At 41.1% G+C, this 12,083-nt stretch overlaps 1 protein-coding gene across 2 annotated transcripts in view; it reads right to left on the bottom strand.

Moving 5' to 3' along the window:
* Positions 1-11,103, bottom strand: part of SPATS2L (spermatogenesis associated serine rich 2 like) — a 228,001-nt gene extending 216,898 nt beyond the window's left edge. The window contains exon 1 of one of the 2 annotated variants that reach the window (XM_072612818.1): positions 10,739-11,103. The gene's annotated coding sequence lies outside the window, so the exon portion shown is untranslated. The remainder of the gene's footprint in view (positions 1-10,738) is intronic. The other variant, XM_072612820.1, reaches the window with a different exon arrangement.
* Between the last annotated feature and the right edge of the window lie 980 nt (positions 11,104-12,083).

The raw sequence follows: 12,083 nt of genomic DNA, 5'->3' as shown, positions 1-12,083 counted from the left end.
GTTTCCACCCAATCTCCTCAAAGCTATTCTCTTTTACTTTAACATCTCCTACATCCTACATCCTACTTTAACTAGCCTACATGCCCAGTTAACTCTATTTCTTCCAAATGGTTGCCACTTTCCATTCTGGGGAAGCATCTTGGAGTTATGGAAAGAACATATTATTTAAATTTAGGAGTCTTGGGTTCAAATCCTACTTCAGAAACTAATAACCGTGTGACCATAATCAAAAACTTAACTCCTGTGGACCTTTATTTTCTTCTCTCAATGACAGCTATGGTACCAACCTCAGAAGACTAGGTTGGGGAAAGTACTTTATAAACCTTAAGGCATCATAAAGATATGAGTTGTTATAGGAAGTTAATGGGTCTAATGCCACCTATCAAGGACACAATATTTATCAACTGGGGCTTTCTAATTGCCTCTAAATCATTCTCTTAAATCCTATGGAGGGTCTCGGTTTTTAAAGTGACTACCGCTTTTAACCTTTGAGAGTGCCTATTGTCCTCAGTATCTGTGTAATAACAGAGTATGAGGAATGGACACTTGACGGACTGTCCTTTCTCCCCTGATCACTTAAAATCATAGGCTTCTAGATCTAGACCTGGAAGAGACCTTGGAGGGTATTGAGTCCAGCCCCTCCTTTTACAGGTGAGGAAACTGAGGCCCATTAAGTGAATTATCCAAGATTACACAGGCAGTAAATGGCACAGTCAGAGTCTGAACTCAGGCCTTTTGACTCCAAATTTGTCTCTTTGAGTTCAGCATCCTTCTAACCACACCAAGTTTTTCCTTCCATTTGTGGCTGCAGTTGTCATTTTTCAAACCAGTCTTGGCTATTTTGCACCTTATCTAAAACCCTCTATTTCAAGTGTAAGTAACTGACAGACTTTTATTCAGGAGCAGCTGAGTGGCACAGTGGATAGAATGCTGGGCCGGGAGCCAGAAAGATTCAAATCTGGCCTCAGACACATACAAACTATGTGTCCTCAGCTAAGTCACTTAACCCCGTTTGCCTCAGTTTCTTCATCTTTGAAATGAGCTGGAAAAGGAAATGGCAAACTGCTCCAGTATCTTTGCTAGGAAAATTCCAAATGGGATTACAAAGACAGACATGACTGCACAACAAAAAACCACAACCACAACAAACTTCTGTTCACCTGCACATGGGGAGCTGACATAATTATTCAAATTACAAGTGGACTTCTATGTCACAAAAGGTAAAGGTCCTACCCAAATGGAAAACCATGAGTGACAATTATGTAAAATGGTACCCTTGCATCCTCCCCTCTCCACCTCTTTTAGAGAATGATTTCTTTCCATTCTCCCCCACTTTCCAGTCTCCTCTATTTAGCAGGTTTCAGTCCCATCCCTACAGTAGTCCTTTCTGGTTCCATCCATTGCCAAAGTGTAAGTAGCCCTCATGGGGCCTGATCTGTGATGTCAGAATGAAGCAACTGCTAGCTGAGGTTTCTGTTTTCATAAGATTCCCTACTTTAGCTAGATTTGTAGTGATACCACAACGGTGTGGAAACTACTTACAGCACGTCTTTAACATTGAAAAGAAGTCTATAGTTTGGTGGAAATCTGTCCAGCTCTGGATTTCTCCAGTTTGGGTATTCCAGTAAGTGTGTTATATACTTAACTTGAACTACCGGATGTTGAATTCAACAAAGTAGTACTTTGTTCTGAACCATGATGAGCTGGCAATGTTGACAATGAATTATTATGTTGACTTTGCTACAAGTCATTCCTGGATTCCTCAGTATTTTCCATTCAAAGAGAACTATTAGTCTTGGGTTACTGTTCATTCATGCATGCATTCATTCATTCAACAAATATTTGTTGAGAATATAGTGTGTTCGAGGCACAATACTCCCAGTGATAGAGGCTGTCTGATGGGCAACCTCTTAGAGAATTTTGTTGGTTTTTTGATTCAGAGCTTTGATTTGATCAGTATAATGAACTTCCAGTGTGGAAACTTCCCTCTCCAATGCAAATCACCAATTCTGCTCTAATATGAGTCTTATTTGATTGAGGTACTGATTGGCTAAAGTGACGTGTCAATGGTTACACAGCTAGTATGTGTAAGAGCCACAAGAAAATTGACCTTATATCCACTACAACATGTTGCCTCTCTTGGGTTAGTTATTTGTTCACTACTTACATCGATATGTACATTTGGATTTTAACCTTTTAGACTAGAATCTTGAGTGTTACCATGGAGAGGTCAAGGTATTCTAACCAGAGACCTTTACTTCCAAGAACTTTATCAATGAACCCACTCAATGACACTGGTTCTACTGTTTGTAAGATAATTTTTAGCTAATTGGGTGATGGTAAAATACAACACTTGATTGCAGCAATCTGAAGATCCTTTAGGTTCCACTGTTCATGACTCTATGATAGATTCCCTAAAGGCTTTCTCACTTTAGGCAAAGGATGTTCACTGAGTGAACAAAATATCATTTTTAGTTTTCTATGTGTGGTACATTCCCACCTGAGGATTGTCACCTTGTTAATTTTGGGAATCACATAGACCACATGTGTACTTAGTTGGGTTTCTTTTTGGACTATATCAATGATTTCATTTGATAAAGGGAACTATATAAAAGTTTCATGAGGAAGCACTCTCTACCAGTGCAGTCAGCACCTAAAAATTAGCATCAGAGAGTTGCCTGGACACCTGAGAAGTTAGATGATGAAGCAAGAATGTTATCGTTTAATATGTGGTGGGATGATTCCTCTTTAAGGAAACTAGGAAGTTGTCTCCTTGGGACCTGGTTGATTCAAAAGATTCAGGGTATAAAAAGCCCAGTCTACATGGAGTCAGTCTCTAGAAGTTCTAGAAAATTAATATTGTCTTCCTGAGTGTTGTTGATTGCTGTGGTGAACATGGAGGTGAAGGGGAATAGTGTTTTATTTTAACTTAATTAGGAATTAAATCCTTTTAAATCTGATTCCAAGTTGTTTTTATTGCATGCTATGGTCCATGAAGACAGCATTATATACTAGAACCAAATCTGAATGACTACACTAGCCTGAGTTAGACTTGAACCAGAATAAAGGACTCACACAGGATCACTCAGGATCACTACGTCAAAGGCAAAACTTGAACCCAGGTCCACCTGATGCCAAGGCCAGATCTCTCTCCAATCACCATACTGCCTCTCACAGACTTAAGTCATTGTGTATAAAGCTGAGAGAGTTAAGATTCATGGAAAATATATAACATAGGAAGAATAGTGGCAAGGTCTAGAGGTTTAGAACTGGCCTCAATGCAACAAACTCCTTGACAGTTGGAACAATTTCAAGGGTTGCCAAACCAGGGTCTGCCCCTCCAGACAAGTTGCAAGTCATATGTTTACTGAAGGGCTGCTAAAATCTAGAAATCTTTGCCTAAGGTTTATGTATACGTATATGGTTAACATTCACCAGTAGGCTGTGCTTTTCAGGATGTAAAGGGTAGGGGGGCAGGGGGTAGGGGTGTAAGGGTATAGGTGTAGAGGTGTGTGTGTGTGTGTGTGTGTGTCACTGAAATTTCTTCCCAGATCACAATCCTCCCTTTTACAACCTGTTACATGGTGTGTCTTTCCACATATACTATCTACACTCTATGCATCTCTCTCTACAGTGGGGAGGGAAAACTTGCAGCCTCAGGGCCTAAGTCCTTTTGACTAAGTCCAAGTTTTACAGAACAAATCCTCTTATTAAGGGGATTAATTCTGTGAAGTTTGGATTCAAAGCACCATACTTGAGGTTCTACAAGGCCACATGTACTCTCAAGGCCACAGGTTTCCCACCCCTGGACAGGTAGTCTACATTAAGTTTTCTTTGTTTTCTCTATCTTTTTCTAAAACTTGCCCATTTTGTTCACCTCTCGCATCCATTTTAATCAGTATCTTAAACAGGACGAACCCTTTATTCCAAATACAGCACTGTTGTATTGAGATTTTCTCCTTAATCTCAAAATGCCAGATGTTTCTCAGAGGTTTTGGAAATGTTGTTTGGTCATACTGGAGAATGAAAAAGGTTGAGATAAAGTCTGAAAGATTATGTGAAGCTGGCTGAATTTGTGTATCATTGATAGTTTAATTAGCACAGTGCCTGGCACAGAGTAGGCATTTAATAAATGTTTACTGATTGATAAAATTGAATTTTTTGAGTTTTAAATGTTGGCATAAAGCTGAAATACTTTGCTCATGTTCAATATTAAGACTCCTAACTCTGGTCTTACAATAATGAAATCTTTATTGCCAGTGCAAAGAGGATGTCACAGCTGCACCACAGTACATCATTATTTCTTAACTTTGGAAAATGCAAAGTTCTCAAAATTCTCAGCTGGTTATCATGGAGATTGACTGAAACCATTGAAAACAAATTGAAAAAGCTTCCTACCACTTGATGTTTTTATCATTCCTGTGTAATTCCTGGCATCCAGCTATCCCCCTTTAGAGTTCACTCATTCAGTACTTCTTAAGTACTTACTCTGTGCCAGACACTGTGGGGTGGTACAAAAAATTATCAGGCACAATCCATTCCCTCAAGGAGATTGTAATCTAGATGGAAAAAGAAGACATCAATTCGTGAAACATTTACATAATATTAATATTAGGCAGTATGTGATTGTGAAAAAATAGGAGATAAAAATCATAATGTAGTGGAAAGAATGCTAGATTTGAAACCAGAAAACCTGAGTTCAAAAGCTAGCTCTGCCACACATAGTTCTTGCCTTGGGCAAATTATTTACCTTCTCTGGGTGTCAGTTTCCTGATCTATAAAATGAGAGGATTGAACAAGAGCACCAATGCCATCCCTTTCAGTGCTAAAGCTAAATGTTAAAGCTTAATGCTCTGACATTTTTTTCAGACGTAGAGCTAATTCAGTTCCTTCATTTTACAGGAAGTAAAAATTAAGACCCAGACAGGTTGAGTGACCTGTGGCTTATTTAGAGCCAAGTTTTGAATTCAGATCTTTTTAATACTAAACTTACTGCTCTATCTATGATGATGATGATGACTGATGATGATTATAAGAAGAAGCCAGAGTGATTTAGAGAAGTCAGAGATCAGTGTGACCTAGAATGATCAGAGAAGATTTAGGAGTGTGGAAATAACCCCTGAAGTGGAAGGACTTGACCATGTAGAGAAGAGGGAAGGAAACATTCCAGGTAGAAGCATAGTGTGAGCAAAGGATGAAAATGTGCTTATCATTTTGGGGAATTAGTGAAGAAAGTAACTGATGTGGTTGGGTTAAAGGTTTTAATTTGGAAAGTAGTAGGAGGTAAGGTTAGAAAGACATGTTGGGGCCAGAATGTAGTGATCCTAAAATGCTAGTCTGAGGAGTTTCATTTAATAGTACAGGGAATATAGAGTCCCAGAAGGATTTTGTCAGAGAAGTGATATGGTAAAATAAGTATTTTAGGAATTTTAAACTGGTAAGTACATATAGAATGAATGAGAATGATGAAAAACAAAGGTCAAAGTCATCCTTCTGAATATGTTGCAACAATCTTCACTTGAGGTGATGGCCTAGGGTGGAAACGAAAAGGAAACAACAAATCGGAGAAGAAAAAAATGCAAGGCCTAGAAGGGAACAACAAGTAGGATTAAAACCTATATATGAAAGGTAAAGGGGAGAGTCAAAGAAGACTAGGGTTCTGAATCTTACTGACTAGGAGAATGATAATTGCTCATAGAAAGAAGAAATCAGAAAGTCATAAAAAAGGAACAGGTTTATTAAAGATGCGTTTGTTTCAAATGTTGAACTTGAAGTGTTTGTAAGACATCTGGGTGGAAATATCCAATTAGTAAGTGGAGATATGGAATTGAAGTTTGGGTGAGAAGTCAGAGCCCAAGACAGATTCACAAGGACAATATTTAAGTACATCTGGATGGGGAGTATCATAGAACTTTGGGGCAGTGGTGCAGTGGATAGAGCACCAGTGCAGGAGTCAGGAGGACCTGAGTTCAAATCTCACCTCAGACACTCGACACTCACTAGCTGTGTGACCTTGGGCTAGTCACTTAATCCCAACTGCCTCATCCTGGGTCATCTCCGATAATCCTGATGAATATCTGGTCATTGGATTCAGATGGCTCTGGAGGAGAAGTGAGGCTGGTGACCTGCACGGCCCTCCCTCACTCAGAACAAGTGCAAGTCATGTCATTATTTCTCTGATGGCATGGTCTTCTTCGGCAACAGAGGATGAACACACATCATACATCTTTAAATAATAATAATAATGAAGAACACTGACCATTAAATGTATCTAAAATTATAAAAATGAAAAACTGTAAAGGAAAAAGCTGTAGAGCAGAAAATTCTAATATGTATGTCATTGAGATACATCTTCATGATGCCATTTTCTTACCTACACTGCTCACGAGATGCTATTCCTCACTATAATACTGACAGTATAAACTTCTTTGGAAACTAAACATATGGTATGTTTACATAACACAACATAAGAACACCAAATTAAGCCATTTTGAGATATCAAGGGAAAAAAACACCTCCATAAAACCCTATTTCATAAAAGGGGAAAAAGGTGAGGAAAAGGTGTCAGATTTCCTACATTTTAAGCCATGTATCATGAAAAGAAAGTTTTTTTATAGTACTGTTACCCTAGAAGATGAGATATCAATGGAACACTTGAGAGCTGGGCACAATTAGAAATGTGTGCACATATCACTGTACAGACCCCTTTCATAAAGGGGTCATTTGTGAATGTATCAGAAGAACCATGAGGGTAGTAGCTGCTTGCCTACAGGAATGATATGCTTTCATTCACTCAACAAATACTTCTTACACTCTTACCACGTGCAATATACTGCACCTGGGTGCAGGGGATATGGAAGAAAATTCAACATAAACTCTCTTCTTAAGGAGCTTGTAATCTTAAAAAATCTGGCCCAAAGCTGATTCCGAAAGTAGCATGGAGCAGTGACTACACAAGACTTTATCTGCTGTGGATCACACACAATGAATTTTTCATATGGTGAGATGGGTGGTAGTGGCATAGATCTTTCTGAACACAACCTCAGTTCAATTTTTATCAAAGACAATTCCAATATTGCTGCCCTAGGTTACTTTCTTCGATGTTAATAAAACTTGTTTGTGCCCTGAGGAAGAAACAACTGCTATCTCCCAAACACATAATAATATATCAAATCCACACGGCACTTTACAGTTTACCAAGTACAAGTACCTTCTTCACAACAACCCTGTGAGATGGGCAATGCATTGTAACAAGTGCAGGAAACTGAGGCTTCAAGAGAGTAAATGAAAATATAGGGTTATTCAGTAGAAAAGGCACTGAATTTGGAGCTAAAGTGGCTGGGTTCAAATCCAGTCCCGCCATTTACCATATTGTGACTTTGGGCAAGTCACTTACCCTCCTTGAGTCTCACTAACCTCATCTACAAAAAAGGAAAGTTGGATTTTAGATTACCTGCCTTACACGTTTAAATTTATTAGGGCACAAATCCAGGCTTCCTCCTTCCCAAGAGTTTTTCTTCCATTCTACTACTTAACTCTTCTAAATATTAATTGACAGTGGTGGCCAAATGTTCTCCTCACTTAATGTTTTGTTTTAGTTCAAAATTTTAAATACCTAAGGCTCAACTCCACCAAAAAAAAAAAAATTTAGGTTAAATGGAGTTGCTTTTGCATATGCTATCTCATACTATCATGCATTATGATACCAAGGTTATGAGCACCAAGGCTTTCCAGAGAGTAATGCAACTTATTATTACTTATGGATACTTAGAGAGCTCACTGGAAAACCTCAAAAGGCCATCAATACTCTTCCCTGAATGACCACTTGAAACCATCAGTGACTGCACAACACTAAACTGAATGGACTTTTTTTTTTTTTATCAAGAAGCACAGTAAAATAAAATTAGCCTGAAAGAAGTACTGACGCATTTGCCCATCAAAATTAAAGCATTCAACTAAGTAGATACTTAGACAGTCATTTCACATTTTCATCAGAGGCAGGAATCAGAAGAAGAAATAGCATTGTCAAAAATACACATCCTCCCATTTGGTTTGTTTGCTTATCCGTTAAATAGAAGCAACATTTCTTACATTCTAAAGATGTATCTTGCTAGCATCCTCCATCCCATCACACACAGAGACAAAAAAAAAACTTGACATGTTTCCTGGTACTTTGTTCCAACAAAAAGGCTTGAACAAATGATAGAGATTTGAGTTTATTCCAAAACTCTAATTAGGGATTGCAGGACTATTTGCCTTGTCCAAATAGAAAATCTTTACAAAGTTTTATTTTTTTTCCAGTTAAGGATCCAGCAAGAACACAATCGTACATAGAAAACACTTTTAATCATTTTGGTATCTAGGCTTCATACAGTAGTTTCACTGCAATTGTTTTTATCCACATTAACTGTTCTTAATCAGAGATCTGGTTTCACAGGGGGCTGATTTGTCCTGATTACAACGTGAAATCTTTATTTTAGGGTTGTTTTTTGAAAATCACTGACTCTGCCATCTTACTTTTCTTTTCCCAAGTGGGATTCATTCTGTCTTTTGCTCCTTTTCTCAGCCCCCCATTACACACTTGATTCTAATGTGTCAGGTGGAAAAATAAATCAAGAGCGGCAATGAATCTTTCCTTAAAGACTAACTGGCAAAGAGATCTTTAAATTCCTAAGTAACACCTGGATCCACCAGAAACAGGTTCCAAACTCTTCTTGCAGAACAAAGTTATGCCCCTCCAACTATTTTATAAGAGGAAAAAAACATACAAAAACAGAAGGAAAAAACCCCACATTTTCTAAAATTGAGGACAACGTAAATTTTTCTTTTGGTTTTTCTTTTTCTTTTTCCTACAATGATAACCCTGAAGGAGAGGAGGTTGTAATTATCAGGTATAATAACAATTTTAAAAAAATATTAAGATAGTGATCTCTTTACACCACATTCAATTTGATGCAATGAAATGCAAGGAAAGGATGCCATTTCTGAAGTTTAAGACTGTCTTTCACTAGTTCTCATATTGGGAAATCATATTTAAGCTCAGGTGCATTCTGCATATAATCTTAATCCAAGTGCTTCAAGGTCTGCAAAACATGGACATCTGCTAGAATTAGGATTCTTAGTAACTACAATCTTTTGAAGCTTAAAAAAAGTGAGCCATTTTAGCCCTTCCTTTGCAGGTCTCTCAAGAGGAAGAGTCCCACAGTCAGTGTTGTGGTCTACACCTGAAACCAGAAGATACTGTGTTTCAGAGACTTTTCTTTCATTCCCTGGATCCAGGCTGCCTTAGTGACTGATGGACAGGTTTTGTTTTGTTTTAAACATTACAGAGCCCAGGACTGCGCAGGGCAGCTTGTTATCTAGTCAGTCAATTTCAACAGTAATTATTTAAATACTTAGTAGCACATTTTGCCATAAGCAAAGGAATAAAGACCTCTGCTTCAGAGAGCTGTAAGCACACAATATTGATCTCCAAATAACCACAGCCAAAATTTTTACGCATCCAAGTCCGGTCCAGCTTGGTTTACTGCCATCTGAGTCAGCCAACCCCATACACATACATTTACAACATTTGACATGGTTTGTTTTTTTTTTTTGTTTGTTTTTATTTTATTTTTTGTCTAAGCTGTTCCACAAAATGCTGTAGAAAAATGCACTAAACATTGAGCTTCTATCCTTGCCCAATCATCACAGTATATATGCGAACATATGGCAACTCAGACAAACTGTAATGCAACATTTGATGAAAATATGGTGCTGTTTCAGCATTTTCTGCCCCGCAATCGCAACCGCACGGGCATGATTCAAGGGAGCAGGCTCCAGGAATCGTCTTCTAATTTGCTGAGTGTCATTTGTTTTCAAGTCATAATATCGACCGGGGCTGTAAAATGCAATCCAACTTCCTTCCGAGTCTCGCTTGGAAGGAATAAAATCCAGAATACAGCCCGGCGAGAGGGATAATTCGGGTGATGGTTACAGCTCCCCACGGCCGCCCTAGATCCTCGGAACCGGAGGAGGTGGCGGCGGGAGGGCTTTACCTTTGACTTTGGAATGTAAAATCTCATGGAAAACGGGTGATTTAGCGGGAGGATACGCCAGTCCCGAGACGGAGTAGAGGGAGGACTGGGCTGGCTGGGCTGGGCTGGCTGGGCTGGGCCAGTCGGTGCCTGGGAACGGGAGAAACCCTCAGCCAGGGGGAAGTTGCATTTTCGGGGGGGGGGAAGGGGGAGGCGGGCTGGTCCACGTTGGATCTCAGCGGGCCAACGTTTTCATCCTACACACGAACGGGCAGAAAAGTCCAAGCGCCCCTCCGCCACCTCTCCTTTGTAAGGGGAAGGAAGGAAAAAACGGGCTCACGATCGGCACGTCAAGTCCAGCCTCCGGAGCGTGCCCCAGGCGGCTTTCCCCACCACACCCCGCGGCTCGGGGGGTTTCCGTGCCGCCCCAGACCGCGGGCACGAACGTCTCTACAGAAGGGGCCAGAGGCTCCTGAGCTCAGACACCCACCAGCACGTCCCCGCTCCTGCCCTTCCCCCTTATCTCCCCCTCGGCTTTTCTCCTCTCTTCTCCCCCGCTAGGCAAACCCCTGGCGGCTGCGGGGAGGAAGGCGCAGCTTGGGCAAGGAGAGGCACGGAGAAGGTGGAGAAGAGGACGTGGGGGGGGGAGTGGACCGCTCCCGCACCATCGCCTCGAACCCCGGGCTGAAGCGCCGCATCAAGTGTTTCCCCCAGCTGCTTACCTCCCGGCCAGTGTAGCGTCTTGTGCTCGGCCCGGGCCCGGAGAGAGTGAGGGTGGAGAGGAGAGAGCGCCGCAGCTGCTGGCCCCCGGAGCCCACGGGGGAGGGGGAGGAGGAGGAGGAGGAGGAGGAGGAGGAGGGCTGGGCGCCGAGCCGCTGCTCCGCGGGTTTCCTCTTCGTCCCCACTTCGCCCTGCTCGGCTGGCGCTAAAAACTGAGAGCGCAGCCCTGGCTCAGCCCCCTCACCGGATTCCTTCACTGACACAACTCCGCGTCTCTGCTCTCCACGTATAGACACTCCCCCCTCTCACTCACTCAGGCTTTTCCTCCCTCCTTCCCTCCCTCTCAATGTCACTCATACATACAGGCACACAAACACTCTTTCTCCTTTCCTCTCCCTGCCCCCCTTCCTCCCTCCTTCCTTTTTCCTCTCTCTCTCTCTCTCTCTCTCTCTCTCTCTCTCTCTCTCTCTCTCTCTCTCTCTCTCTCTCTCTCTCTCTCTCTCTCTCTCTCCTCTCTCTCTCTCCCCCCTTTCTCCCTTCTCTCTCTCCTTTCTCCCTTTCTCCCTTCTCTCTCTCCTCCTCTTCCCTTCTTCCTCCTCTTTCTCACTTTTCTCACAACCTCTCTTAGACCATTAAGACCCGTGTCTTTTTTTTTTCAAATCTCCCTTCACCTTCATTAGTTACTTGAGCACTGGATTCTCTCTTCCCTTCAGTCCCTTTACCCTTGGACTGCTTTCTTTGCTGTTTCCACAAACCATCTCATCCCACCCCATCATATGTTTTCACCCTTGCCCCCTACTTACTCAGCGATTTTTATCACACAGCCCACACATGTTGCAGGTGGCCAACATTTTCACCCCCTCTCTGTCTTGGGTAAATGAACTTTGCTTCCACACAGTTCATAAGTTGAAAAGGGGGAAATGGCGATAAAAGCCCTGCTTTTCAAATGAGTTCACCTGTGAGCTTATTGGAAAAGAATTTTTTTTGATAATAAATCTAGTTTCCTTTATGTTGTGCATTTAAAAACATTATTCTTAGAAGGGGTCCATGGACTTCAGTAGACAGCCAAAGGGCTTGATGACACAAAAATGGTTTAAAAACCCCTGTTTTAGAGGATGGTGATATTTTCAGGGAATCAGCTAAACAAAATATAAACAATTCACAGATAGACAAAGAACCAAAGAAAAAAATTTGCCTTAGCTTTTCAATCGGATCTCAGAAATCCAACCAATCACAAGGGTGAATTCCCCCTCCCCTCCATGCTATGTTGTCTTTATTCTGTGTTTATATTACTTTCCCTGAAGATGGGGAACGTACACATTTCTCAGATGGAACAGGAGTGAAGGA

This window comes from Notamacropus eugenii, chromosome 5 (assembly GCF_028372415.1).
Source record: "Notamacropus eugenii isolate mMacEug1 chromosome 5, mMacEug1.pri_v2, whole genome shotgun sequence".
NCBI lineage: Eukaryota > Metazoa > Chordata > Mammalia > Diprotodontia > Macropodidae > Notamacropus > Notamacropus eugenii.
The sequence above is the reverse complement of the archived record's forward strand: the minus strand, read 5'-3'. Positions and strand labels throughout refer to the sequence as shown.